General features: G+C 34.5%; 1 long non-coding RNA gene across 1 annotated transcript in view; it reads right to left on the bottom strand.

Moving 5' to 3' along the window:
* LOC115300587 overlaps positions 1 to 19966 on the bottom strand; it is a 70739-nt gene extending 50773 nt beyond the window's left edge. Inside the window, exon 1 of the long non-coding RNA XR_003912779.1 lies at positions 19911 to 19966. This is a non-coding gene — a long non-coding RNA (uncharacterized LOC115300587). The remainder of the gene's footprint in view (positions 1 to 19910) is intronic.
* Positions 19967 to 27880: the final 7914 nt, after the last annotated feature.

The raw sequence follows: 27880 nt of genomic DNA, 5'->3' as shown, positions 1-27880 counted from the left end.
GAAACAGAAGTTGGTGTTTTGATTTTTTACTTTGCTTTTCTGTTTGGAGTGTCATTGTAACTACTGTATTGTAAATGATGGAAAATAATTGCATATGTTAAAAAATATGAAACTTTATAAAGTAAAAAAAAATTTCAAAAAAAAAGAAAAAATAACTCTTCTAGCCATTGGCAGATTCAGGGTCTAGGGATGGCCTCTTCCTGTTTCACAGATAACCATCTTTTCACCGTGTTTTCACGAGGTACAAGGCATCTCTCTGGAATATCTTTTATAAGAGCACTAATCTCTCTAATCCCTCCAGGGATGTGGTATTGCTTTTGAGTTACTTTTTTCCCAAGTAGGGGCAATCGTTTCCACTTGACCTTTTCCATCATAACACCCCTTACTCCACAGGTCAAGAAACCAATGTGGGGAATCTGCCACCTGCTAAGTATAGCTATTACAATTATGCATTCTAGAACCATGGATATAGCCAGAGGACTGATTCAGGGATTCACTATGAGATGTACCTGAGTGAAAGAAAACTCTACAGATGAGTTGACCTCCATAAACCCCTTCTCTGATTGAAGGCCACAGCAATATTTTGGGTCTCTTGGAATCAGTGTCAGTTCAGAGCCAGTATGCTGTAGTCCTGGAAAGATCAGATTATTTCATTCTCGTCAATATACAGTTCTCCTGGTACAAGGCCTTGGATCCCTTTGGGAAATGCTGGGAGAAAGAGTAACAGTATACATCTTTGGTAGCTTAGTGGAGTCCATTCTCAAGGGGACCTGGCCTTCCCTTCATTTAAGGGTTTTCTTTCTGGGTCTATAAACTGCCTCAAGTCCAAAAACTGACTGAGAGGCCATGACTCTGTTTTCGTGATTCAAGTCAGATTTTATTTTACTTGACTTAGAACCTTTCTACTTATACTGATCAAGTAAGAATTTGGTAGGCTTCCTATCCATTTCGTTTCTGGAATCAGGATTAACTAGCCAATGCTATAGGTCTGCAAGTCAGACTATTCTGATTGCTGCTTTGACTCTGCTGCCCGTCACAGTGACCAAGCCACATTGCCCCCGGCAGTTGAGTCCCTTCACTTGGCTCCTGTTACCCCAGGACCCAATTACTCCCAATGAATTTAGGTTTTCATTTTCTGGAAAACCTAACTTATTATTTGAATTTAACAGGTTCTCTAATTTTTAAATATTTTCTCTCCAACTTTCTACCTTTTATTTTTCCTTTTGTTTCTAATATCTGGAAAAATTCCTCAAATTTAAAATTTTTATTTATTTTATGAGACTAGTATTTTTTAGACACTAGTTTATGCTTTTTGAATACTCTAATTTAAAACAAATAAACAAACAATGTTTTTATCTTTTATATAATGTATCTTCTTTCTTTTTAAGATCTTAGGTACTTTCCTGTCATTTCCTAAATTGTATCTGTTTTATAAGCTCTAAAATTGAGTTCCTTTATTTTATTTTATTTTGGTCTCTTTCTAGAACAACAGACCTTGTTTTCAAATCTATGTGATCTTTTTTGTTTGTTTATACTTATCCTTGAGGCATTAAAATGCTGTTTTGGACTTTATTATAGCGTTCACAGTAGGGTATATGTCAATTTGATGGGAGAATTCTTAAATGTGAGTATTTGTGTATCTTTTCTTTGAGGCAAGTCAATTTTTCTAGAGAGGATTCTTCTAATTTTTTGCCTGTTCACTTGTAAATGCCACCCCCAGCATTTTTGTAGTCAATCTGTTAAAGTAGACTATAGTTTTCAATGTTCAGTAGGTCAATTTCCACTTAATCCTAGGCTTTTAAGTACCACAGCTCAGTCAAATCCACCTCCTTCTTTTGTGCCTTTTGTTTCAGAGTCCAGTCTGTAGACTTCAAGTGCTCTAGAGAGCAAAGCTCTGGTCTTCTGTTATGGTGGTGAAAGGTAAGAATTGCCTGACTGCATTGGATGGGCATTTTGAGAATCTCACTACTACTTATAAAGACTTTCAAACAGTTCTCCATCTCTTAGTATCTACACACCTGCCTTCAGTGATATTCGGGGGTCAGCTTTCCATTGTCAGCAAGGTCTATAACTACTTTTGAGCTTTTAAATTTTGTGTATGTCTCTTTTTCCTCTGTCATTATCTTGGACACTCATCTTTGTTTTTGTAGATAGATTTATGTTTCTTTTATTCCCTTACTGAATGTAGAAAAAGGAAAAAAAGCTGAAAAATTGAAAAAGTGCTTAATCATCATTACTGATAACAAATATTCATGACATGCCCAACCAAGAGGGAACAAAAGTAAGGAGATTTAAGGATTAGCTGTGGTAATAGAGGGAAGGGCTATAGCCCATTATGGCTATTTCTCCATTAATAATTTTAAAGGTTATTTAAACTGAGAATAGTCAATTTAGCATCCAAAAAGCTCCATTATTACTAAATTTTCTGTAGCTTTGTGTAAATCTGATCTTGTAAATAGCCTGAAACCTTTCTGATATCATATAATACAGTTTTCAAGGCAAAGAGTAAAAAGAATACTCTTGGTCAAAATGAAAAAAACCATAATAAGAAATCTAATATTTTTAGAGGGAAACAACTACCTTTTAGCATGATCAAGGAGTTCATTTATAATAGTTACTTGTCACAAATAGGAAACCACTATGAAGTACTCAGCTTCTATAAGATATATATCCCAGTTGCTTATGAGACTGTATTTGACATTGTTGAGTTCTTTGCTCTTTGCAATTGAAGGGCTCTATTAAATAACAAAAGGCTTTTCTGGTATGGACTATTGCCTCTAATTTGTGTTATAAATTTCTGCAAATGACAGTTCAAAGTCAAGACAGCTAACACCATAAATGCTATTACTACCAATGCGTGAATAATTTTAAGTGTTGCAGCTGATTTGTATGATTTAATTTAAAAACACTATAGCTACTGGTGTTTAGTAGAAAGTTAAAATATTCTCATTACTGGTTGGAAGTTATACTTTGGGTGTTCTTAAAAAGTTTCATAACCATGTAAGTAATTATTTTATTATTTTTACAAAAAGAAAAAAGCCAGTGGCAAAAACCATACTGTAATTTCCCATAATCATAATAAACCTGTGTAGACACTGTAGAATACATACTATCCAATATTCTCCAGACCAATATGAATCTGAAATAAGTTGATATTTTTAACGTGATAAAAATTTTGAAACTAATTTATACAGAACCGACAGATAATTAACAGTTTATAAAAGTATTTATTTGAATACACTATACATTGAATTTTCTTCTCTCATTTCTTTTTTGTTTTTAATGTCAGTGGCATCATAATTCTAAGGGGCATTATCCTGTACATTCTCATCATTATGATTACAAGAGCTATCTCTTAGTTTTATTTTATTATTATTTTAATTTTCCCCTTGGTCATCTGCTTCTGCTTCTTTTCTCCTTTCCCCTATAGGTTCTCACATTTATGATTTATTACCTCCATGTTTGTGTGCATGTCTATGTATATAATCTTATATAAAGTTTGTACTGTCTCATTGCACTTTAGTTTGCACAAGTTGTATTGTGACTGTGCCTTTGCACATGATTCTCATTCTGGTGTCATTTTATGTTTGTTTTTACTGGTAATAGCTGCAACAGTTTCTGCTCCCCATTAGTTTATGAAAGTCTCCTACCTATACCCCTTCCTCCCCCAAAAAAGTAAATTTCCTATCCTTTACATACTGACAGTCGTCATTTCTGCCAAATTCACTCATGTAAAGAGGTAAGACTTTCTTGTATTAATCCGTGCTTCTTTGATTACTGGGTCTTTAGTCCTTGTTGCTTTCACTCATAGCAAATATCAGTTTCCAGTCTGTCACCTATCTATTTGTGTGTTTTTGATCAGAAATACCTCATTTTGACATAATCACACACCGAAAAAGAATTGCTTTTTGTTTTGTGCTTATGAAATCCTTATTCACTCGCAAGTCACAAACATACAGGATTCTCATACATTTTCTTTTTTAGTTTTATAATTTTACCTTTTTTTATTTAAAGGTAAAATATATCTAGAGTTCATATGCTTATGATATGAGGAATCCAAGTTTATTAAAAAAATTTTTTACTTATTTGATTTGATTTGAGAAAGAAAGAAAGAGAGAGAGAGAGCATGCACATGAGCAAGAGAGAGGGGAAGGAGAGAAAGAAAATCTTAAGCAGGGTCCAGGCTCAGTACAGAGCCTCACTGGAGGTCTGATCTCACAACCCTGGGATCATGACCTGAGCTTAAATGGAGAGTCAGATGCTCACCAACTAAGCCACCCAGGTGCCCCTATCTTTATTTTTTCAATATTAGTAAGTTTTTGCAACATTATTTACAAATATCCTTTCCAAACTGAGATGTGTGCCACTCTAAAAATCTATCAAGTTTGCTTGTAAGTTAGGCTGTTTCTGAGAATTGAATCATTTTTAAATTTGTTTAGTACCATGTTTATTATACTGACCTTCAGTATATTTTTAATATCTGGTAGTATTAATTCACATCTGCAAAAATTTTTTAGGTAACAGCAATTTCTGAGATTTATTCTAATGTATGATTATGAGTGTTTAGTTTTTTTTTAGAATTTTATGGACTAACAAATATGTGTGTATATATAGATATATATATGCAACAAGCTGTATAGTTTCCTTTCAGATTTAGTTACCTAACAGATTTCAATGTAAATTTCTCACTATTATTGGTTAAAAGTATTTTATTTTTAAAATTTATTTATTTATTTTTAAGAGAGAGAGAGAGAGAGAGAGAGAGCGCGCGAGCGAGCGCACAAGAGCACAGGCAGGGAAGGGGCACAGAGAGAGAGGGAGACACAGAATCTGATTTAGGCTCCAGGTTCCAAGCTGTCAGCACAGAGCTAGATGCGGGGCTTTAACCCATGAACCCTGAGATCATGATCTGAGCCAAAGTTGAATGCTTAACCTACTGAGCCATGCAGATGACCCTGTTAGTTATAAGCATTTTAGAATTTTACTTAAATTATTTTAAATTCATGGTCACTTACCAGTGTATTTTTTACTTGTTATATAGATTTTATTTTGATTTTTGCTTTTACTTCTTATTTATTAATATTCTTATTTATATCACCATGGCATCATTGTTAAACAGTATGTAATTTGCTTCTTTGGAACTTACTAAGGCATCCTTTTAAGCCATGTACAGTTGATTTTTGAGAAATGTTGTTTATAGGAGAATAAGTTGCATAGTTTTGCTTCCAAGCTGCTAAGTTTATATCAGTTATACATTCAAGCATTGTGCATTTTGGTTATTCTTTGTATGCCTCATATATTATTTTCTGAGAATAGTGTTAAAATCATCTATTAAATTTGTTGGGATAGTTATATTTTCCATAGTTCTAAAATATCCTTTAAGATATATTTAACATCTATATTATTAGCTATATGCATGTTTATAGTCATAATGTCTTCTGGTTTAGTATAACGTTTATCATAAATGCCTATATTTGTTTCTTATAATATTTCTAATTAAGATTGAATTTTCTTGTTTCCAAAATTTCAACTGTCTTTTCTTTACTTAATATTTGCTTAGCATATGATTTTTTATCCTTTTATTTTCAGCCATGTTTTATTTCTTTCAAGTACATCTCTTATACAAAATACACTGCTGAGTTTATTTCTGTATATTTTTAATTCGAGAACCTTTGTTCTTTAGACTGAAGTATGTAATCCATTTCTATTTTATGTAATTATAAGTAAGGATTATTTTTGCCATCTACTTTGATATTTTATCTTCACGATAATTGTTTTTTCCCCCAAATTTCTGAAACTTCAAAAGTTACATGCATTTTTTTTCCTGGTGGCAAATTCTAATTCTTAAGATCATATTTATGGTAATATTTTACCAGTAAATCTTATATGATCTCTCATAATTTACTTTTGTTTTAAATTGTTCAAGAATAATCTCAAATACTATATTTATGTGATCTCATAATACTTATATTATGAAATGTGAACCATAATATTTATTTTATGAGATCAAACTACTAAGAAGTATTCATACAGAAAAATCAGTTTTGTCTTGCATTTGTATGTTAGCTTGGTAAGATGGATATAAAGTTATAGGGTGAAAATAATTATATTTCAAGTATTTAAATATGACCTTGTTATCTTAATATATCGAGTTACTTTAGAAAAGTTTTATAAAAATATGAATATTTTTCTTTTGCTTGTTCTTCTAGAAGCTTGTAGAAATTTCTCCTTTAATTTTCTTAAACTTTATGTGTTTTATTTAAGCTCTGGCACAAAAATATCTATTTAGCATTCTATCAACTATTTTAACATTTCATTTTTAATTTTCATTCCTTATCTTCTTTTTTTTTGTCTTTCTTTATTGTACTCATATTTATAAATGTTGATGTTTATTCTGTTTTATATCACTTTATTATTTAAAATGTATAATTGATATATTTTTTCACTAAATAAATGTTCAAGTAGAGTGTTTACCTGATATTATAATTATTAATTAATTAATTAATTAATTATTTGGCTGTATCCATTCTGCTATTTAAATCATCAATTTATATCTTTACATGAATTATATTTTTCATACAGAATACAATTGGGCTTACATTCAATTATTTGTATTTCTGTATATTAGCAGCTAATGATTGCAGATTAAAATTTACATTACCAACATTACCAGTATAAAACATAAAATACTTAGCAATAAATTCAACAAAGGTTTTGTCAAACCTCTATACTGAAAGCTATAAAACAATACTGAGAGAAAATAAAGAAGACCCAAATGCAAAAGTGTACCATATTCATGGATTAGAAAATTCAATACGGTTAAGATGCCAGTTATTCCCAAACTGACCTCTAGAATAAAAATAATTTTCAGTCAGGATCTCATCAGGCTTTTTATTTGCTTGTTTTTTTGAAATCATCAAGCTGATTCTAAAATGTATATGGGAATGCCAGGGACAAGAATAGCTAAGGTAATCTTGAAAACATAAGGCATAATTGAGGATTTGCACGGTATAATTTCACAATTTACTATAAAGCTTTGGTAGTCAAGAAAGTATGATATTGGCATAAGGAAAGACAAGGGAATCCAGAAATAAATATAAACATATGTTGTGAAATGGTTTTTGATAAATATGTGTAAGTTCTTTATTGCTGAAAAGAATATCTTTTTATGTATTCTATATAGTGTTTGCTGAGCTTTTAGAATCTATTATAAGATTATTGTTTTCATGAAATTTGCAAATATTTTCAACCATTATTTCTTTAAAAATATTTTTCTGCTCTAGTGGCTTTCTCTAGTCCTTCTGGGAATCCAGTTATACTGGATTGCATATATTGGACTGCTTGATATTCCTTACATGTCACCAAGTCTCCATTCATGCTTTACAGTTATCTTTCCTCTCTGATTTTTAGATGGATAATTTGTAGTTATCTTGTCTTCAAGTTTGTTAGCCCTTCCTTATGTGTCTCTAATTGTTCTTAAGCACACAAAGTAAATGTGTAACATCAGCTAAGGTAATTTTCAGCTCTATAATTTCTGCCTGATCTTTTTTATGTATTACATTTCTCTTCTGAGTTTCTTTTGTTCAATAATTACATCCGTCTTGTTCTTTGAAGCATTGAACATATTTATAAAAGCTCTTTTATAGTCCTCTATGAATTGTGATATTGGCATTATCTGTTTCTACGGATTGCTTATTTCCTTGATTGTAGCTCACAATGGCTTGTTTCTTTATTAAGTGTGGTAATTTTAAATTATTTGATGGATATTATGCATGATTTATTATAGTAGGTCTGGATTAAATAGCTGTCCTCTAAATGGTGTGTTATTTATTTATTTATTTCCTGGAAAGCAGTTAAATTACTGTTGAATCATTTTAATCTTGACAAGCTTGGCTTCTTTTCTTTTTTCTTTGTGTTTTCTTTAACTTTTGTTCCTTTAGTTTAGGCCATAGCTGTTACGGCTAAGACATGGTTTTTTTTGGGGGGGTCTCAGATGAGTGTTTGAGATTCACTGTGAACTTTTTCAGCAATCTCTTTCTACATAATCTCTTTTTTGCTATCTCTTATTAGCTATCAGCCCTATAGTCTTGTCACCAAGTCTTGACATCCCTATAGTCTGTATTTTTAAAAAATCCCAGTTTTATTAAGATATAATTGCCATACAAAGTTGTATAAGTTTAAGCTACATAAAATAATTATTTGACACATGTATATATCATGATATGATTATCACAGTAAGTTTAGTTAATATCCATTGCCTCACATAGATACACATTAGTCTTGACAAAGGACTTGCACAGCACAGCCTTTGGTCGAAAACTTGTGAGGAAACACTTCACAGTGTTCTGAGTATCTTTTTCTTGTACTTGCCTTTTACCCACTTTTCTTCACAAATTTCATCTTCCACAGTCTGACCACTAATATTTGTCTTTTTAGCTTAATGAGTTGACTTGCTTTGAGTTTCACTTCTCTGGGCTATGGTCTAGAAAGTGCCTCTGGCAGTAAGTCTGGGAAAACAGGGCTAACAAGCCAAATTTACTGTTTCCTTTCTTTCAAGGATCGTACTTCATCATTGCTTGTTTTCCAGTGCTTAAAAACATTTGCCAGTGTAACTGTACTTTTTCCAGTTTTATGCTCACTGAGAAGAGGAGTAAAAGTTTAACCATGGCCTTCCTAATTTCATATTTGTAGAATTTTAATATATTTAACTTCATTAGATCTAACTAGAGCTTAAGAATTAATAACATTTTTGTCAATAAGGGATTTAAACTAAAGATTCTATTGCTATGCAAATTGTTATTGGTATGATATTGGTATGTGACATCATAACAGGTAAATACAGAATTTAGTGCTTGATTTCTTCCCTTAGAATTACCTATAGCCTTATATATACATATACATACACACACACACATATATACACATATATACTTGTATATACATATATTTGCTTCAGTTAGTGAAGCATTTAAGTATTTAAGTATGAAGGGTCTTAATACAGAAGTTAGAGGCTTACATCACCACTGAAATTGCTGGGTGATGGGAAGGTCAGGGAAGACTACCTCAGTCTGCCACATGAATGTGAGTGATTCTCAAGAAGCTCAGCTGAGAGTTATTTCATATATTATTTGTCTACTCATTAGCCAGCAACTTCCTCAGATATTAGTGGCTTTTCCTGCTCTTTTCAAAATCCTATGTCTCTTCTTGACTGGCTCTATCCTGAAACCATATAGTGAAAAGGATTCTGGGGAATGTAAATTCTGGTTTCTCCCCTGGAGTGGGCAGAAGAAACGATGCAAAAAGGTAGTTAAGTTGTTGATTTGATAATGAAGCACAGTGTGGTCTGCCTCAACATGTGAAAATGTGAAAAAAGTGGAAAATTATTTTTGCTTTCGGAGAATTCTGAATGTATTTTGGTTCTTTAAACATTTTAAATGTTTAATAAATCTTTCTTGAGTGAACTTTACTGCAAATGTATAATTTGGATAGCTTGAGAATATCTTAATTATTTTGCACATTAGAAGAATAGTATTTTAATTAATTGTTAAAATAACTATGATAGTCTTAAAGGAAGATACTTAAAATTTAAAATTAAACTCTCCATATAACTATGACTTTAAATGTTAATCTAAAATGTTTCTAGATTTATTTTATATATATTAAAATGCTCTGACTGTATAGCACTCTAAATTAATTTTAAGGAACTAATGGAATAAAAAGTAAGTACTTAAAAGACAGAGAAATTAAATTTTGGTCTCTGATTTGACATGTGTTACCTTAAAGACAAGATGAAGATTCAATCTACATTAAAATATGAGTGGATATCTCTGTCACCTGACCAGGAACACTGTTTCTGCTATCTGAACCCGGAACTTCAGGAAAGACTATACTATCCTTCACATATCTTTCTTAAAAATGTTTATTTATTTTTGAGAGAGATAGGGAGCAAGTTGGGGAAGGGCAGACAGAGAGACAGAATCTGAAGCAGACTCCAGGCTCTGAGCTGTTAGCACAGAGCCCAATGTGGAGCTCGAACCCACAAACCATGAGATCATGACCTGAGCTGAAGTTGATGCTTAACCCTACTGAGCCACCCAGACATCCCTGTCCTTCATGTTTCTTAATCGTTATGGCTCTTTATCAGTTATGCTTTCTCTATGTGTGTCAATGGTATTCTTAGGTGTGAATGACATTTTAATATCTTAAGTGACTGTAGTGTTTGTTTACTATAAGTATTCCTGGAATACCATGGGGAAAATAACTTTAAAGCACAATGGGAAAAAGAAGGTAATTCATGCACAGAAAGCCACAGATCTCCCTATGATAGGTTGGTCTTAGCTCTCTATGACCACATTATTTATTATGTCAACTTTCCTCATTAATTGTCTTCTCTTGCTGTCATCAATCCTTTTGGCTTAGGTGGTCTGATGTTGCTATTGTCTCCTCAGTTCTTATAATATTTCCTTACTTTGGTTATTCATCTATTAATGAAATATTTATTGAATATTTATCATGTGCTAGGCATTGTTTTAGATGGTAGGTATATAACAGTGAACAAAATAGTCAACCCCCCATATAGAAGTTATATTCCAGTAACTAGAGTTAGAAAAATAAAATCCACTAAATAGCTAAAATATAAAAATATGTTAGACAGTAATAGTAGCTACAGAGAATACAAATTTAGGGGGACAATGTTGAAATATTAAATAGTGTAGTTAGTAAAATCTTCATTGCAATTATAACATTTAATTCACTTGTAGAAGTTGGTCACTTTGACATTTCAGGTTCTCATCCACTATATTTTCTGCCCTCCATCCCTACTTTATATAAACTTCACGAGGATGTGATTCTTGAATGTCTTGTTCACTACAGCTCCTTGAAAGTGTTTATCTCATAAAAAGGTGAAAAATAAACATTAAATGAGAAGCTGAATGAATGAATGAATGAAGACAGCGAGAGGGTGTCTGGTAAATTAAATCAAAAACTAATCTGAAGTGGAGTGAGTGTGGAAGACAATAGTAGGAGAGGAAAATATAAAACTAGTGGACTAAGGGGTAGGTGGCAGCTAATATGGGGTCATAGGCCATTGTGATAACTTTGGCTCTTATTCTGAGTGACATGTAAAGCTATTTGGATGGGTCATATTAATGGCAAGACCTCACTTTTGTTTTTACAAGATCACTCTGACTGTTGTGTTGAGAATTGATTGAAGAGCCAAGAATGGAAGCAGAGAGACCAGTTAGGATTTTTTTTTTTGCAATAACAGCCTTACCAATATTTGCTGTTGTCCAGTCTCTGTAAGTGTAACTACCTTATTGTCCAGAGTACTATTCTCTCTGCTCAGTTCAGAGCAGGGACAAATAAAGGCAAATATAAAGAGCTATTATGAGTAAATTAAAGACAGGTATTGAAAATTATATGAACTGGCTTAAATCATGTACATGGAAGTAAACAATTTATATCTAATACTTGTGCTTCAGAATTCAAACTTTTAAAATTTCAAAGAATGTGAATGTGAATAGAAGGCATACTTTACAAATAATGCAAAAAGCTCTGGCATAAGAATTATTTTAAACACATATTTTTGTATTTAGAAAAAATCCCTTCAGTTATGTTTGAATGACAGTATAATATTTTCCAATATTGATACAAAATAAGTGTTTTCTGGAAAGTTAAATTTAAAAATGAGGCTCTTGGGGCACCTGGGTGGCTCAGTCAGTTAAGCGTCCAACTTTGGCTCAAGTCATGATCTTGCCCCTGTGAGTTCAAGCCCCATGTCAGGCTCTGTGCTAACAGCTTAGAGCCTGGAGCCTGCTTTGGATTCTGTGAATCCCTCTCTTTCTGCCCCTCCCTAAATCATACTCTCTCATTCTCTCTCAAAAATAAATAAACATTAAAAAAAATTAAAAAACAAATAAAAATTGGGCTCTTACATTTATTTAATGTATTTCTTACTCTAAGTAAAACAATTTAGTCATAGAAGAACTACTCTAAAAAAACATTTTCCTCCTAATTCTGGAAAATAATTTGATATTAAAATTCCATTTCAATGAAATAAGTTATAAGTAAGTCTGAACTTGACTGTGACTATACAGTGGATACCAACAATCAATTCTATCCTGTGTCAATACGCTTGACATTAATACTCAATATTCAGTACTCAATACCCAAAAGTAATAGATTTGAGAAATTAGATTTGGTAAAACTTTGTGAATCAGAGACACAATTTTCCTTTTCCTGACAACACACACACACACACACACACACACACACAGTAACAATACTTTATCAATTCCCAGAGATCACTAGCAGATAAACAATAGTGAACAGTGTTCTTACACATTGTATTTATATTTTGGAAGGTATTTTAATTATGTATTTTTGAAATGTCCTTACTTATTAATATACTAGAGACTAACAATAACGTTTTATCAGTGCTTATTGTGTGCTAAGCCACATGCTACCTGCTTTATATATATGGCCTCATTTACAGTTCACTAATACCCTGTGAGTAATGTGTCATCATAATACTCATTTCAGAGATGAGAAAACAAGGCTAAAGGTTAATTCCCGAGTTCATGCAGACAGTAAGTGGCCTGGCAGAGATTCAAATTCTGATTCCATAAAGCGGCTGTTTCCTACTGTGCAAGAGCATGATTTGAAACTACACTGGGTATAATTAGCTATAGATGTTAAAAATAAACCATTTGTTAATTTAAATAAAATAATACTGAATTGCTTATTTTAGAAAATGATTCCTCTATAAATTGATTGGTTTCCAAAATTTTATCTCTTGGGGCACTTAATCAGGTAGATTCTTTCTCCCATCAGGAGTGGTCAGGATTTTACAAAGAATACACGGGTGAAAATGTTCTGCTTTCACATACTTAGAAATAATATCTGGAATCTGTTTACAAAAGTGGTGCTTGGCATAGAGTCTATTGTAAGCCAATCTTATTGTTCCATTATTGCTTTGTAACAGGTAAGTCCAAAACATAATCGCTTAAAAAAATACTAGTGTCTGCCTCAGTACTGTGAGCTGTCTGGCGTAAGCTGGATTGCTCTCACTTGGTGGTTCATGTGGCTGCAGTTAGGTGGAGGCTTGGCTGGGCTGGTCATCCAAGAAGGCTCATGCACATGGCAAGCAATGGATAAGGCTGTTAACTAACCACAAGCTCTGCTGGAGTTAATGACTGGAACTCCTAGGTCGATATGTAGACTTTCCTTGTTATTGGGCTTTTCTGAACAGGGAAGCTCGGTTTCCAGAGGGAGTCCACACAAAATGAGTATTCTAAGAAACCCAGTCAGAAGCCTCACAGGACTCCCAGAACATTACTTTTGCCTTATTACACGGGTCAGCAAATGAGGAAGACCAACCAAGACTCAGGGAAGAGAAATTAAATTCCTTTTCTTTTTGGAGGATTGCAGTCTGGGTAAAAAGTGAAGTGATGGTGGCCATATTTAGAGATGAAAATATTACATTCATAAATAAAATCCTTGTCAGATATAGTCAATAATGTTAATTGTTTTTGAAAGTAAATTGATAGATTATGCACTGAAGCACTGGCATGGAAAGTTTGATTAAAAGCATCCCATGTGGCTTCCAAGGTTTCTCCCTTTAAAGGACTGAAGTTCAGGTTTAAAGAAGAAAGCAAAACCAGAAAATTTGATGGTGTATAGCACTTAAAGTTTCAATCTATGACTTGAATATAAGACTTGATTAAGCAAGTTTTGTGTAATTAATTTGAATATGTTTTGCAATGGATGACTGAGAGTAAACTTAGACTTCTTCGATTTAATGATAGAATGCTTTTCACATGAAAGATGAAATTTTTATAGTAGAAATAAATTATAATAGTTTGAACTGTTTTCATTCCTAGTTTAGAAAGAGTGAATCCATCATTGATTTACATAAATATAACTCCTAGGATGAGATTTTATTATCACTACATAGTTAAAGAAGGAGTTTTAGTTGTTGTTCCCTGAATTTATACAACTTCATCAGTTATCTACTTCCGCTTATTGGACCTGGCCTAGCATATATATTCATGAGGCTTGAAACCTGAACATCTGAAAGAAAGAGAAGGAAGAATTAGAAAGAATGAGAATGTCTGAAGTTCATTTATGTCTAACGTACAAAAATAAATGAGAGGGATGATTAGACTATCTTAATTTCCAGGAAGATGAAAAAGCTGGAATTTCCATGACTTAGTTAAAAGCGTAGTTGTTTAAGAGATGAAGAAAATTTTAATAATAAAATGTAATACCAAAGCAACTTGACCCAAAATTTGGAGTTAAAGAAGCTTGAATAATCAAGAGAAATCATTTTATAGGAAGTTCAGCTTATCAAGTCTTGTTTACAGCTAAGGTGCAGGATAGTAGAGAGAAGGCAGAATAATGTAAATGAAAGAAAAGAAATTGTACTGCTGATTATTTACCTAAAGAATATGAAAATGCTAATTTGAAGGTATATATGAACCTCCATGTTTATTGTAGCATTATTTACAATAGTGCTACAAAATATGGAAGCAGCTCAAGTATCTATCAATAGATGAATGAATAAAGAATATGTGATATATATATGATATATATATATACATATATATATGTGAAATATTATCCAGCCATAAAATAGAATAAAATCTTGCCATTTGTAAAAACATAGATGGATCTAGAAAGTATAATGCTTAGTGGAATGTATTGGAGAAAGATAAATACCATATGATTTCATGCATATGGGGTATTTTATTCCCACTTCCATTTAATGACTCCGGGATGGGACTTCTATGACTAGGTTATAAAAAGCCTTATCATTTTTCTCTGAATTTTTTGGAATGCTTGCTCTTGTGATACTCCCTTGGGGATCCCAGGAAGTATTCTGTGAAAAGTCCACATCACATGGACAGTCCATATGTAGGTGTTCTAGGTGACAGCCTGTATTAATCTGCTCAGGCTGCATTAACCAAATATTATATACTGGGTGACTTAAACAAAAGAAACTTACTTTATTACAGTTCTAGAAGTTGAAAGTCCAAATTCTGGAGGCTGGAAGTCCAAAGCCAGCATTTTCAGGTTCTGGGTGAAGACCCTTTTCCTGACATGCAAATAGCCATCTTCTCACTGTTTCCTCAACTGGTAGAGAGAGAGAGAATACACTCTCCAGTGTCTCTTCTTATATACGGCACCAATGCTATCAGTCTGGGGCCCTGATTTCACAACCTCCTCTAACTGCAATTATTTCCCAAAAGCCCCATCTACAAATACCATCAAATTAAGAATTGGGGCTTCAACATATGAAGAAATACAAGGACACAGACATTCAGTCTGTAACACAGCCCAAATTCCCTTTTGTCTTATAGCCAGCATTAATAGCCAGTCACATGAGTGAGCAGTCTTAGACATTAAGCCTAGTCAGACTTCAGATGACTGCAGCGCCAGTTGCTGTCTTCCTACAGCCTCATAAGAAATTCCATGTTTGAAGCTCTCAACCAACCACAGTCAACCCACAGAACGATGAGAAGTAATAAATTGTTTTAGGTCACTAAGACTCGGGCTACCTTGTTATGCAGCAAAGACTAATCTGAGCAGAAATTAGTACCAGAAGTTTAAGGTATGACATAAAAACTGTAACATTTGACATTTTTGGGGAATGGGGAATGGAGCAGAAATTACACATGTCCCAAGGAGCAAAGGATGGAGAAAAGTAAGATTTTGTTATGTGGACACTGGAGGAAGGGGGGGTCCATATTATGTAGTGCCTGAAAGTCTGGTGAACTACTGTAATGTTGAAAAATAAAATATAGCATAGCCTTGGTTTGCAACCATAATTCTCTCTGGAACATACTTGTAACCCAAAGTGCTCATATATCAAAGCGAATTTCAAGAACTGTTGGCTCAGTTGTGATCATGTGATATTCAGCATCATGTGCTACTTTTTTACTCATCTTCCAGGACATTGCTCATTCATGAAGTTAAATTTTATCAGAAATATTTGCTTGTTTTGTGGAACACTCATAGAACAAGTTATTCACAATCCAAGATTTTACTGTATACCTGTTCAAATGGTAGATTTAGCTAAGGGGATTTCCAGGCAGAATGTTAGATGTGTCAAATGGTTTCTTTTAGCCATGTATGATGTTCTATGGATATAGAGAAATTATCAAAAAAGGAAATAGTCAGGATTTATGCAGAATTTAGAGAACTGTAATGGATTTAGGAAATGTCAGGTTCAAACTTAAAAAAAAATATTTATTATCCCAAAAGAATCCCAACAAAAACACACTTAAACTAAGTAATGATCCCATTCTTTATTTTCCTTATCCTATTCAAATAATTTTTCATGTTCCCTCTCTTCAATCACTAATTTTTCAGTACTTGAAACTTCTATGTACTTTTGTCAAGCAAAGATGGAGAAAGTTTTCTAATCTCTGCCACTGTGGTATTGATAATTAGAATGGGAGATCGATCTTGAAAAGATAACTGGAAGGGTAATGAGTGCTAATTTGGGTAGGAGCTAGCTAAGCAGCTCTGGGTCGTCCAAAGCTGCACATTCTGAAACGTCTGGCTCTTGATCATCTACTGGGGTATCACCGCTAAGCCTTGGAATTTTCTGCCTGATAATGGTGTCTTTGTTTACCTGGATCTTTGCACCACGTCAGATAGTTTATAGTAACAATATAATTTATGGTGGGAGATTTGGGCCACACAGTATCAATTTGGCCAGTAGTGGAGCTAGAAACTAAGAAACAAAGCGTCACTCATGAGAGCTCTTCCAGCCAAATGACCAACCAACAGAATCCATAGACATCAAGACTCTAGAGAGCCTCTCTGGGTGTTAACACTTTATGCATGTTGTCACATAATGTTTCTAGGAGAATTAAGTGCTTCCCATAAGCCTCCACTGGGAGAACATAACTAGAAGCTGATTCTTCTAGACTCTGCCATGTATGCTTTTGTCTTTGCTGATTTTAATCACTATCCTTTCACAGTAATAAACCATTACCATGACTCTTCTGAGTTATGTGAGTCTTTCTAGAGAAGCGTTGACCAAAGGATGGTCTAGAGGACTCCTGACTACAGTTAGGGATGCCATAGGCAGAAGACAGAATGACACATAAACAATGAGTCAGAGTTACCTATATGAAGAAGGTAAAATGTTTATTCTTTTAGTTTCAAGTAGTATTTCTTTTGCTTATAGGTTTGAATGAATGAACAGGTGTGTAAACCAGCTCGTCTAAGCATGTTGAATCTTAAGAATAATAAATAAAGTTTAGAAAAAGTAAGTAGAGAAACTAGAATGAAAATTCATTTAAGTTGAAATTTAAACCAGCACAACCAGCTTATTGATATTGGTCTGAAAATGCTCTTGATAAGATTGATGCATTATTACCAATGGTCAATTCTTATTTCTGACCAGTGAAAATGCACCATGCTAGCATACATATGACTAGATTTAGAGTTAGATGACCTAGATCCAAATAGCTTAGCAGTCAAATATTGTTTAAAAAAGTAACTAAAATTTTCTGGGCCTTAGTTTCCTTATTTATACAATGAAAATAATGATAGTTCCTCTATCGATGTCATAAAGTTGTCATGAAAGTCAAAATATAATATTAATAAAATATACCAAAAGCTGTAGCATATGATTCTACTATTTGTCAATGCCATTAACATCATTTGCAAATTCTTTCTTCTCCTTTTACTAGTTACTGGACCACTACTACTATCACCACCACAACATCCACTATGCTATTATTATTATTCCCTATAAAAGTTCAGACAAAAAGAGATTTTTGATTTGGTAAAAAACACATTGAAAAAATAATTTCTGGATTTTTCTCTCAAAATGATGTTAGGAAAATGATATTAATTAGAAAGGCAAATAATATTAGCTATATTTCTTAAACAAAATATATAGCCACCATTTTATAAATAAATAAACTTTTATAAAGTTTATTTATAAAAAAATCTTCCACTAGGTGGTGTTAATTTTTTTTTTTTAATTTTAGACACAATCAGTACTAAAAACATCATGAATGAAAATCTTTGTTTTTTGGTCAAATCAGTCTTCTTCAAAAAGAGAAAAATGTAAAGACCATCTAATCAGGTACATTATTGTCTATTTTAAATAGTGGTGGAAAAAGAAAAGTATCACAAAGAATGAAAATTTTTCAAGGAATCATGGAAAATAGGACTATCTACAAGAAAAAAAAATTATTCACCTCATTGCTCCTTACACTTTACTTGAGGATTTTATGCACTGTTAATTTATTCATTGAGTTCTGGTTCTAAATGCTACAGTGGAATCAAGACTGCCTTTCTCAAGGGGCAGGAAAAAAAATGCCATAGGGTTTTTAAATCAGAATTCATGCTAATAAGTCTAAGAGCAAAAGCTTGTCTGCTGAAACAGGGAGATTAACTCTGCATGTATTTTTGTCCCTCACCTTTTTTTTTTTTTTTTTGGCTTTAACACAAAATGTGTTTTGTTGACTCATGGTGTGCCATATTAGTTAAATTAAACATCAAACATCTGTCCAACTTTAAGATTCTAACATGAATATCTTGGCAGTCTCCATAAAACTTGAGCTGTTAAAGGCCCTCAATCAGTCTAAAAGATAGAGCTGCTGTAATGGCAAACTCAGCAAGCAATTACATCAAAGGATTTAAAATCTATTTCAGTAATGCCTTCTGGATAATGACATTGATCTCAGTACTCCTCGTGCAGATTTCCTGGTATTGCAAAGCAGGGTTCTGCATGGTTTCACATTTAGAAAAACACTATTCACCATTTCTTTTTATGTGAACATAGTTCATTTCTCTTGAATATACCTATACAGCTATTTCTGACATCGCATCTATAGCTAATAGACTTTTATTCATAAAGTCAAAATTCATGCTATGTACACAATTCTTTCTTTGTTCTCTTCTGTCACACCAAATTTGCCAAAGGGGTAGAAATAATCTGAAGACTTTATTAGCTTTTACACTCATGCTTTTTTTCATACTTTAAACAAGCAATAAAAATAGATATATCTATCTTTTGCCCTTTCTGTTTTTATTTTAGTCTTCATTCAGTGTGCTTACCTTTAGAAGTTGATATGCATAAATAAAATTATTGCAAATGAGAATGTTTTAAGTTAAATACATTTTATTTTATTTTTTAAATTTTTTTGTGGTTTTCATTTATTTTTGAGAGACAGAGACAGTGTGAGCAGGGGAGGGTCAGAGAGAGAGGGAGGCACAGAATCTGAAGCAGGCTCCAGGCTCTGAGCTAGCTGTCAGCACAGAGCCCGATTCAGGGCTTGAACCAATGAACCGTGAGATCATGACCTGAGCCAAAGCTGGACGCTTAACCAACTGAGCCACTCAGGCGCCCCTTAAGTTAAATAAATTTTAATAAATCTATTTCTTTTTCTTCTTTCTTCCCTTCTTTCCTTCTAGTCTTTTCTCTCTCTCTTTTTTAGCACTTTCTCTAGTGAATGAATATGTAGTGTAAGTTCACGCTTAAATTTGGGTGCTTTAAAGCAGCTGTCTAGCTAGTCAAAATAATGTTGCAGCTGTCTATTATACAGTAAATAAAAATACAAATCAAATTCTACTAGAGCTATATTTTTTTGATGTCATATAAATAGGTAACACATGTGGGATAATTTGATTGTTATTTATCTGATTTTTGAATCTAGGACCCAGTTTATGCCTAATGTACCATTACACAATAGTGGAATAAATCTTGTATTATTAACTCTTTGTTTCATCTTCTAAACATGTGGGTGTGCAAAATAAACACCTTTTTTTTTGGCCTCATATTCTATCAGTTGCTGCCCCTATCTCTCCTGCTGTTATAGTCAGACAGTTTGGAAGTTTTCAGACAGTTTCCATTTCCCACTTCCAATTCATTCTTCTATTTTTACCTCAGCTGCTGGAGAACATCAACAAGGGTAGTTAATCATCCTTAATCATCTGATGCCTCCTGATCCTCATAGTCCATATGTACCTATTTGAGTATATTGGGAAATTTCAGGGATATGAGGTTATTCAAACTTATATTACTCTGTTATCCACCACATTTATAACCAAGTTACCATACTATCCATTTCAATGAAAGGATGGGAGTGCCTAGGTTCAACTACTGGGATTTCGGCAGGAAGTAGGGAGGGAAACTAATATAACTTTAGAAGAGCAGTTCTTGGGGCTGATGTGGAGTATTGTTGTTGTTTCTACATATGGCAAGTAGGAAATGAAGTGTTTTATGCTTCACTGCCCTGTTCCATAAGTTCCAAGATGGATTCTTCCACTTGGGAAGAAATGGACGGAGAGAAGTGCTAAAATCCTTGAGGATCTATAGCTCTAATGACCCTTTTGAACTACAATCTCTGAGACTGTTGACTTCTCTAGTTAGAGCCTCTGTCAAAGGAAAGCAACTTATACCTGTAGATACTTCTTGGAGTTTGGACTCATTTCTTTGACAAACCTTAGCGATAACCTTGCTTCTAGGTTCTTGTTGAAACTGAATGCCTGACCCATGAAGACCTTATAACTCTTTGGTGTGATAATACATTTTTAGGTTGTCAGTTCAATGACTAACAAGGTGTTAAGAATCTTGATATTACGGCAATAGTAGTATGTTCCAGAATTTTGCTAGTCTGGCTCCAGTCATATATCAAGTTTACATGAAAAAGTGGCAGGTAACCTTTTAGTGGAAACTTTGTCCCCCACTTTCATATCTGAACCAAAGCTGCAGTCTAAGACTCACAGAGGTTTCTTTAAATGCCTGAGACTGACTCATTGATGGTTTAAGCAGGAAGCTGATGATGTCTTCTGGGTTGGACAGGTGTTCAACAACAGTGCTGATTACCCAGAATCAAAAATGGTCATGACTATTCCACTTAATGGGAAGTACTGAAAGTCATTCTCATGGTTCTAATTAATGTTTTTAATAAACCTTGTTATGCTTTTACTGATCCTAGCTGTTTGGTCTGCCACTTGGGAAACTACAAACTAGTAGAATAAAGATACCCATTTGGGAGCCATGAACTGAGGAAACAAGTAATAATTGCTGATTAACTGGATTATTTGTGTAAATGCCCATGGTAAGGGCCTATTTTATAATGAAGCTGTCTGGAATCAGTTTGTTGATTTAACTTACACCATTCAGATCACCACCATTGCTATCTAGACCCATCATAGTACTGGACATGGCAAAATATCTGCAACCATAATAGAATAGGTACATAAAAAACTCCATGTCTCTGATACAGAAGCTACCACTATATTAATACTTGTGACTCCTGCCAAAAGTTGATCTATTTGTCTCTCACTGAGGGAGGTTATATGGCACAGGACATTGTCCCCACCCACTCCTGACATTTTGATTACATGGATCTTTGACACCATTCATCCCTTGGTTATCAGTGGTTCTTCACTTTGTCCTTTTCAGCTTACAGCATTGCCCTTCTAAACTGATCCAGCTGACTGTCGTGGTCCTTGAAACCAATATGTGTCATGTTTAAATTTTTCTGAACTATTTGCAATCTGGCTATTGATAACCAAAGTCTTTGACAGACTTTCAATACTCTCTATCATCGGACACTGTTAATTGTTGGAATAACCTCCTTAAAAAGTGACTCAAAGATTTCTGGCTCTACTGCCTTCTTAATAAGGCAGTTTAGTCACTCAATGTACCTAACCTCAAAGTGGAATTATCTCCTTGTAACCATTTCCTGGACAATGGTCAGGATAAAGTGGGTAGGGTTATTTATTTTGAGAGTGTAGGAGTTCTCTCTGGTCATTCTTGGTATGACAATTATTTTATTTTCCCTAGCAGCAACCCTAGGCTAGCCTGGTTGGTACACCATCTATGTGAAAGCCTTGCCACAAGAGGCCTAGTGATTCAAACTTGATTCTGATCCAGCCACCAAGATTCTCTTATTAGATCAATATGGTTGCAGATCTTTTGGGCAGTGACCATTGGTTGAATATATTCCTTGTCTGTTCCCTCTATAGTGTAGCATATGGGCCAAAATGAGAGACATAAGTGGTTTCTGTCTGTTTCCTAAACAAAATAATCTTGATTGAAACTGAAGTCTAATAGATGAGCTGGGTTTGAGTAAGAGATGGTTGGGATAAAGCTGAATTTATAGATGTCAGAATAGGACACCTGAATGTTGTCACAGTGGTGAGATAACAACAATGTTGATGCCTGAGGAAGGAATATCTTAGAGCCTTGAAAGTACAGGTGAGGAAAAGATGTCAATCATCTTGGCATTTCAGAGTCATGCCTGTAGCTTTCCTCATGAAGGAAGACACATTGGTGCAGTTTTCTGCAACTATTGCAAATACAATTTTTTTGTTTCTAAAAAAGGATATTTTTTTGTATTCAAGTAACTGCAAATAGGAATTTATATGGGAGATCCCCAGGCTGTGATGAATAATGGCTGCCTCCTCCCTGGCATAAGAGGGGAAGATGGTGGCCCCTACACCCACGAAAGTCAATACAGGGCTCTGTTCACTCTTCTGCATTATCCTAGAGTCAGGGCCTCACCTTCCCTGAGACTGAGGCAGTTGATAACCCAGCTTGCTTTGCTTTAGGACCCTTCCTTTAAGAGCATCTTGAAGGATGGGAATTTGGGCAGCACAGGAGAAGGTAATGAGTATGAACATTGGGAGTTAATCACAGTAGTAATAATGGATGTCTAAGAATAGAAACACTGAACAAAAACAATGCAACTGCCCAGAGGTAGTTTTTGAACAGGGGAAATATGGAATCAGAACCTTGTGGGGAGGAGCAAGGGTGAATGTGGGCAAGGCTAGTTCCTTGTTATTAGTGCCTCCTGTGAGGAAAAGGGAAATTGAGACCCAGGATGAGTGATTGTGGTTGGGTGGTGGCTCCAGCTTACCTTAGGTGGGTACCAAAGAGAACTTTGGCCTCATGGACCTCACTTGGATAAAGGGTGACTGCATTTCTATCAATAAAATAAATTTCAGAGTAAGGGTAGCATGGGCTAGAGACCATCTGGAGAGTGTAGGGGGTCAAACAGCACCTGCCTTTTGTCCTGTGCTCCAATGGGGTTGTCCAACTTAGAGCAAGGACTAGGCAAGGTAAGAAGGAAGAAAAGTGGATGTGAAACCCACCTGGTGAGACAAAGGTGCAAACAGCATAAATTTAGCTCATTATTGAGTCTGCCAAATCCCTCTCATGCTCTTCTGACTATTCTTATTAACCTTGCCAAGATATATACTACAAGTAGCAGTTGATGGTGAAGTACTTCCACCTTCTATGCAAATACCCATCAACACTTATGAATGTCTTCTCCACTCCATTCACATAGCCATTACTCAGCCATTTTGTAAGGAAAAATAATGTCAAAGGGTAGAAAACAGGGAAGTTGGACTTCTGTATTCAAATAGTTCTTCCAAAACCAAGGTCTAGAATCAATTATTTCACTGAACTGGGGCCACAATGGGAAGTACTATCAGCCTGTGTTCAGTGACTGCCACAGGTCTTTCATGAAGGCCCCAGACAATTTTAAGGACAGTTCCTCTCCCAGAGCACCATGTGCACCTGTGGGATATACTTGGTGAAAGGAAGCCAAGGGTTAACTTGACCTCTTCTCCCAAATACAGCTACCTGCATCTTAAGAATGATCATAAGAGACATTCAAGTGATTACAGAATTCCTCTAGTAGATTCTATACCTCTCAGATGACCAGAGAAATCCTATCAGAATGAGACTATCTTTAGTTACTCAGAAGAGCTTTCCATAAGGATAGTTGACTTGTTCTTTGTGTAACATCTGTGGGCCATTTTCTCTAAAATGGGAGTCACCCAATTAGGAAAGTGGCATGAAGATATAAAATAAAAGGAATAAAAAAGAATGCATGAGTTGAGAAACAAAAGGAAGAATAAGATTAATAAAACCAAAGACTTGGAAAAAAGCAACAATCTCAATAATACCTGCAAAGCTAATATTTATAAGACTGAAGGTAAGGGAATAACATTTCAAGGAATAAGGGATATGATTACTAGAAATTGGGTCTTGATATAACCACAGGTAACACTCACCAAATGCAGAATGATGAGGGTATTAGTTTAGAGATCCAAAAGTATATCCTGACCAAAGTTAAGGTGTGTGGATCATTTGATAAAGGTCTGACATTTTGGTTATGAAATAGGTTGGACTCTCCCATATTTTGCAAAGATTGGAAGATAACATGTTGTTTGGTTTTTTGGGTTTGGTTCTTTTACTATATAGTGTGATGCAAAGGGTTCTACATGCTAGGGGAAACTTTTACAGTATTGTTATTTACATTTTATATACGTTAACTATTTCTGGACATAAATAAAATGAGACTCTGGTCAAGGATATTTATTTAAGGAAACATGTGTTTTGAATCACCTTAGAAGTACTTCTGTCTTTGATTTGTGTAACTTGTTAGGTGACTAGGTATCTCATTGGATAGCATTTAGTTGATCTGTGTTTAATTTTAATTCTTAAGCAATGACAGAAGAGAAAACAAGAAAAGCAGAGATTTATGGAAGGCAAGTCTAGTGTAAACCTGTGTTGAGATTTCTAGTAAATTAAGGGCCACTTAAAATGAAATAGCCTGTTATCAAGACAGTAAAATACATTTATTTTAAAATTACGCTAACGTAAGCTCTTATCCTTATATTCAGCCCACTGCAGACTAATGTAATGATAGCTAATACAAGGAGGGAGGCAAACCATAAAAGACTCAAATACAGAGAACAGACTGAGGATCGATGCAGGAGGTGGGGGAAAGGGGAAAATGAGTGATGGGCACTGCGGAGGGCACTTGTTAGGATGAGCACTGGAGTTGTATGTAAGTGATGAATCATGCAAATGCATCCCTGAAGCCAAAAGGGCACTGTATATTCTGTATGTTAGCTAACTTGACAATAAATTATATTTTAAAAACCCGCAAATATAAAACAAACACATACTTCTTCCTTTGTCTGCTCTCAATCTCCTAAAATAAGAATAGTATAACTCATAACTAAGAATTGCTACAAAATTATAAGAAAAGTATTGATACAAAAGGATTGTGGTAACTAAAATGAGCACCCTGAAAGTAAGACTAGTTAATAGAATGCTAACTGCTGATGGTTTCAATTAGTGTATATTGTAGATTGCATAATGCTATTTCAAGCATGGACTATAAAAAATTAGTGAGCTGAAAATAATAAAAGATAATCTGAATTATGGTAACATTACCATTTCCCATCTAATATTTATACCTTATTTGCAACTTTATATTCATCCTCATTACTGTCAAACAGCAGTAGTAAGAACAGAAACTAGCTTCACTGTTTTCCTGTAATATATCTTCCCTGCCAGTTGGAATAGAAATTTCTATTTCAGTAATGAAATTAGAACTCCAATTCCTTATTGGAGGGAAACATGCTCATGCAATAAGTTAATAATTTTGTGACTCTCAAAAGAATAGCAGTTGAATTCCACTCTATTATTTATCTGAATTCTTTTTAAAAGCACTAGGTGGTTAGGATGATATGCCCGAATACAAAGAATAGAAACATGCCACAAAGAGTCTATTAATATTACATTCCTTTATGTTAACGGATATGGCCAAAAGATAATATTTGTTTGTATGTGTATTATTGACTAAAATTTGATGTGAAAGGAAAATATTTTTATTTGGCTTATTTGTGTATTTTACACTATTAATTTTGATAGGGATCATAAAAGAATAATTTATCATTTAAAATATACACTTATAGAGCCAGAGAATATAATGTGTACAGTCTTATAGATAATATTAATTATTTTTCTCTTGCTTTTGCAAATAATTTTTTCTGACAGCTCTATCTTTAATTTTTTTCAAATCTTTATTTTTGAAAGAGACAGAGAGACTGTGAGCAGGGGAGGATCAGAGAGGGAGACACAGAATCCATGTGAAGCAGCCTCTAGGCTCTGAGCTGTCAGCACAGAGCCCAACAGGGCTCAAACTCATGAACCATGAGATCATGACCTTAGCTGAAATCAGACACTCAACTGACTAAGACACCCAGGCACCCCTGCCCTGACAGCTTTTTAAATTTTGTCATTATTCTGTGTGCCTTTTTATTATTTTTGGACAAAGCATTTATTTTTTGCTGTTATAAACACCAGAGTCTAGTACAATATATAATGATACATGGTCAGCACTCAAAAGAGTCATTGAAATATTTTGAGCATGGAAGTATCATGGATAGATTTCTCAGGTAGAAAAAATGTAAAGGTTATAAAAGGAGCAAAGCTGGAGGGGTAGTTGTGATAGAAAGTATTGCAATTTTGTTGAAAGGTGAGGAGCTGAGTAGAGAAAGATTTGAGAGATACTTATCAGAAAAAAATAAGCAAAACCTGTTGACTAATTTTGGAAAGGATGAAGGAGAAATACTGGATGGCTCAATGTCTTCTGTTTGGGTCACTGAGTGCAAATGATTGAAAATGGGAATGCAAGAGGAAAAACATTCTATTCCTCAGGACCATTCTATTAGTTAGGCATTAATATGTTTCCCTTAACAGATGATATCTGGAAATTGGGTCAAATGACTTACTTAAAACTAGGCAGCCAGTACGTGGAGTAACCTATATAAGTGGAAGTATATACTATTATTATTACTATTATTATTGTTGTTACCTTGTCAAGTCCTGGAGAGAAAGAGTGTCACATGAAAAGCCTATTAGGACTTTTTGATGCTGCAGTCACATGAGGGAACTAGGGAATTCCCAGGAGACTCCTGGTGGGTCCTGGGCTACAGAGATCCAACTATGTGAACAAAGCTGGCCCTGTCAAAGTTAAAAATGTCACAATGGCTGCAACATCACTCAGGCATTCAGAACACTCTAACACAACCTCTTCTGTGAGGTTAAATTTCTAATTCTAAAGCAATGGACTCCTAATTCGGAGACCTGAAAGAAGCCTGGGAGAGATGCCACTAAGAAGCAAGAAGAGAGCCCCACCCCTGAAGGTAGCCCCACCCCCTAAAGCACATTAGGTGAGGCCTGTCTTTCTTGTGTCCCTCTAGTACTCTTTCCTCCCAGCAAAGGTTAATGCTAAGTCAAGAAATGGGATAAAGCACTCAGTGGGGTAGGATTGACTCCTTTTCCCAAGGGAGATAGTTAATCCCAAAGTTAAAACATATTGTGAATGTCCTGTGATGGAGGAAGTAAAGACAGCTACCCCCTTTTGGCAGGGTTATTATGGAATTAAAGAAAAGGTGGAATTCAAGTGTTTGTTGGTGAAAAGTTCCCACCTCATGGCTTCTAGTTCCCTTGTGGAGTAGGGACCTAGCACGTCTCCTGAGACTGAGTGTAGAAGCTTGAGAAAAGTGAAGGTCTGAAATAATTTTGAGGATCAGAGACTTGACCAGGGAAATTATATAAGCTACAGGAGGCAGGGGCCTTTGTCAGTTTTGTTCACTGATGTAACCTAAATGCTTAGAATATATACACACATATATACATATATATATAGTGAATTCATTATATATGTGTATATGTATATACATATATGTGTGTGTGTGTGTGTATATATATATAATGAATGATTAAATTTACAACAATATCAGACCTATTCTTTTTTTTTAATAGCTTATTGTCAAATTGGTTCCCATACAACACCCAGTGCGCTCTTCCCCACAAGTGCCCTCCTCCATCGCCACCACCTCTTTTCCCCCCTCCCCTTTCCCCTTCAACCCTCAGTTCGTTTTCAGAATTCAGTAGTCTCTCAAGTTTTGTGTCCCTCTCTCTCCCCAACTCTCTTTCCCTCTTCCCCTCCCCCGGGTCCTCCATTAGGTTCTCCTGTTCTCCTGTTAGACCTATGAGTGCAAACATATGGTATCTGTCCTTCTCTGCCTGCCT

The sequence above is a fragment of the Suricata suricatta genome, chromosome 1, assembly GCF_006229205.1.
Source record: "Suricata suricatta isolate VVHF042 chromosome 1, meerkat_22Aug2017_6uvM2_HiC, whole genome shotgun sequence".
Lineage (NCBI taxonomy): Eukaryota > Metazoa > Chordata > Mammalia > Carnivora > Herpestidae > Suricata > Suricata suricatta.
This window is presented reverse-complemented; position numbering and strand designations above follow the sequence as displayed.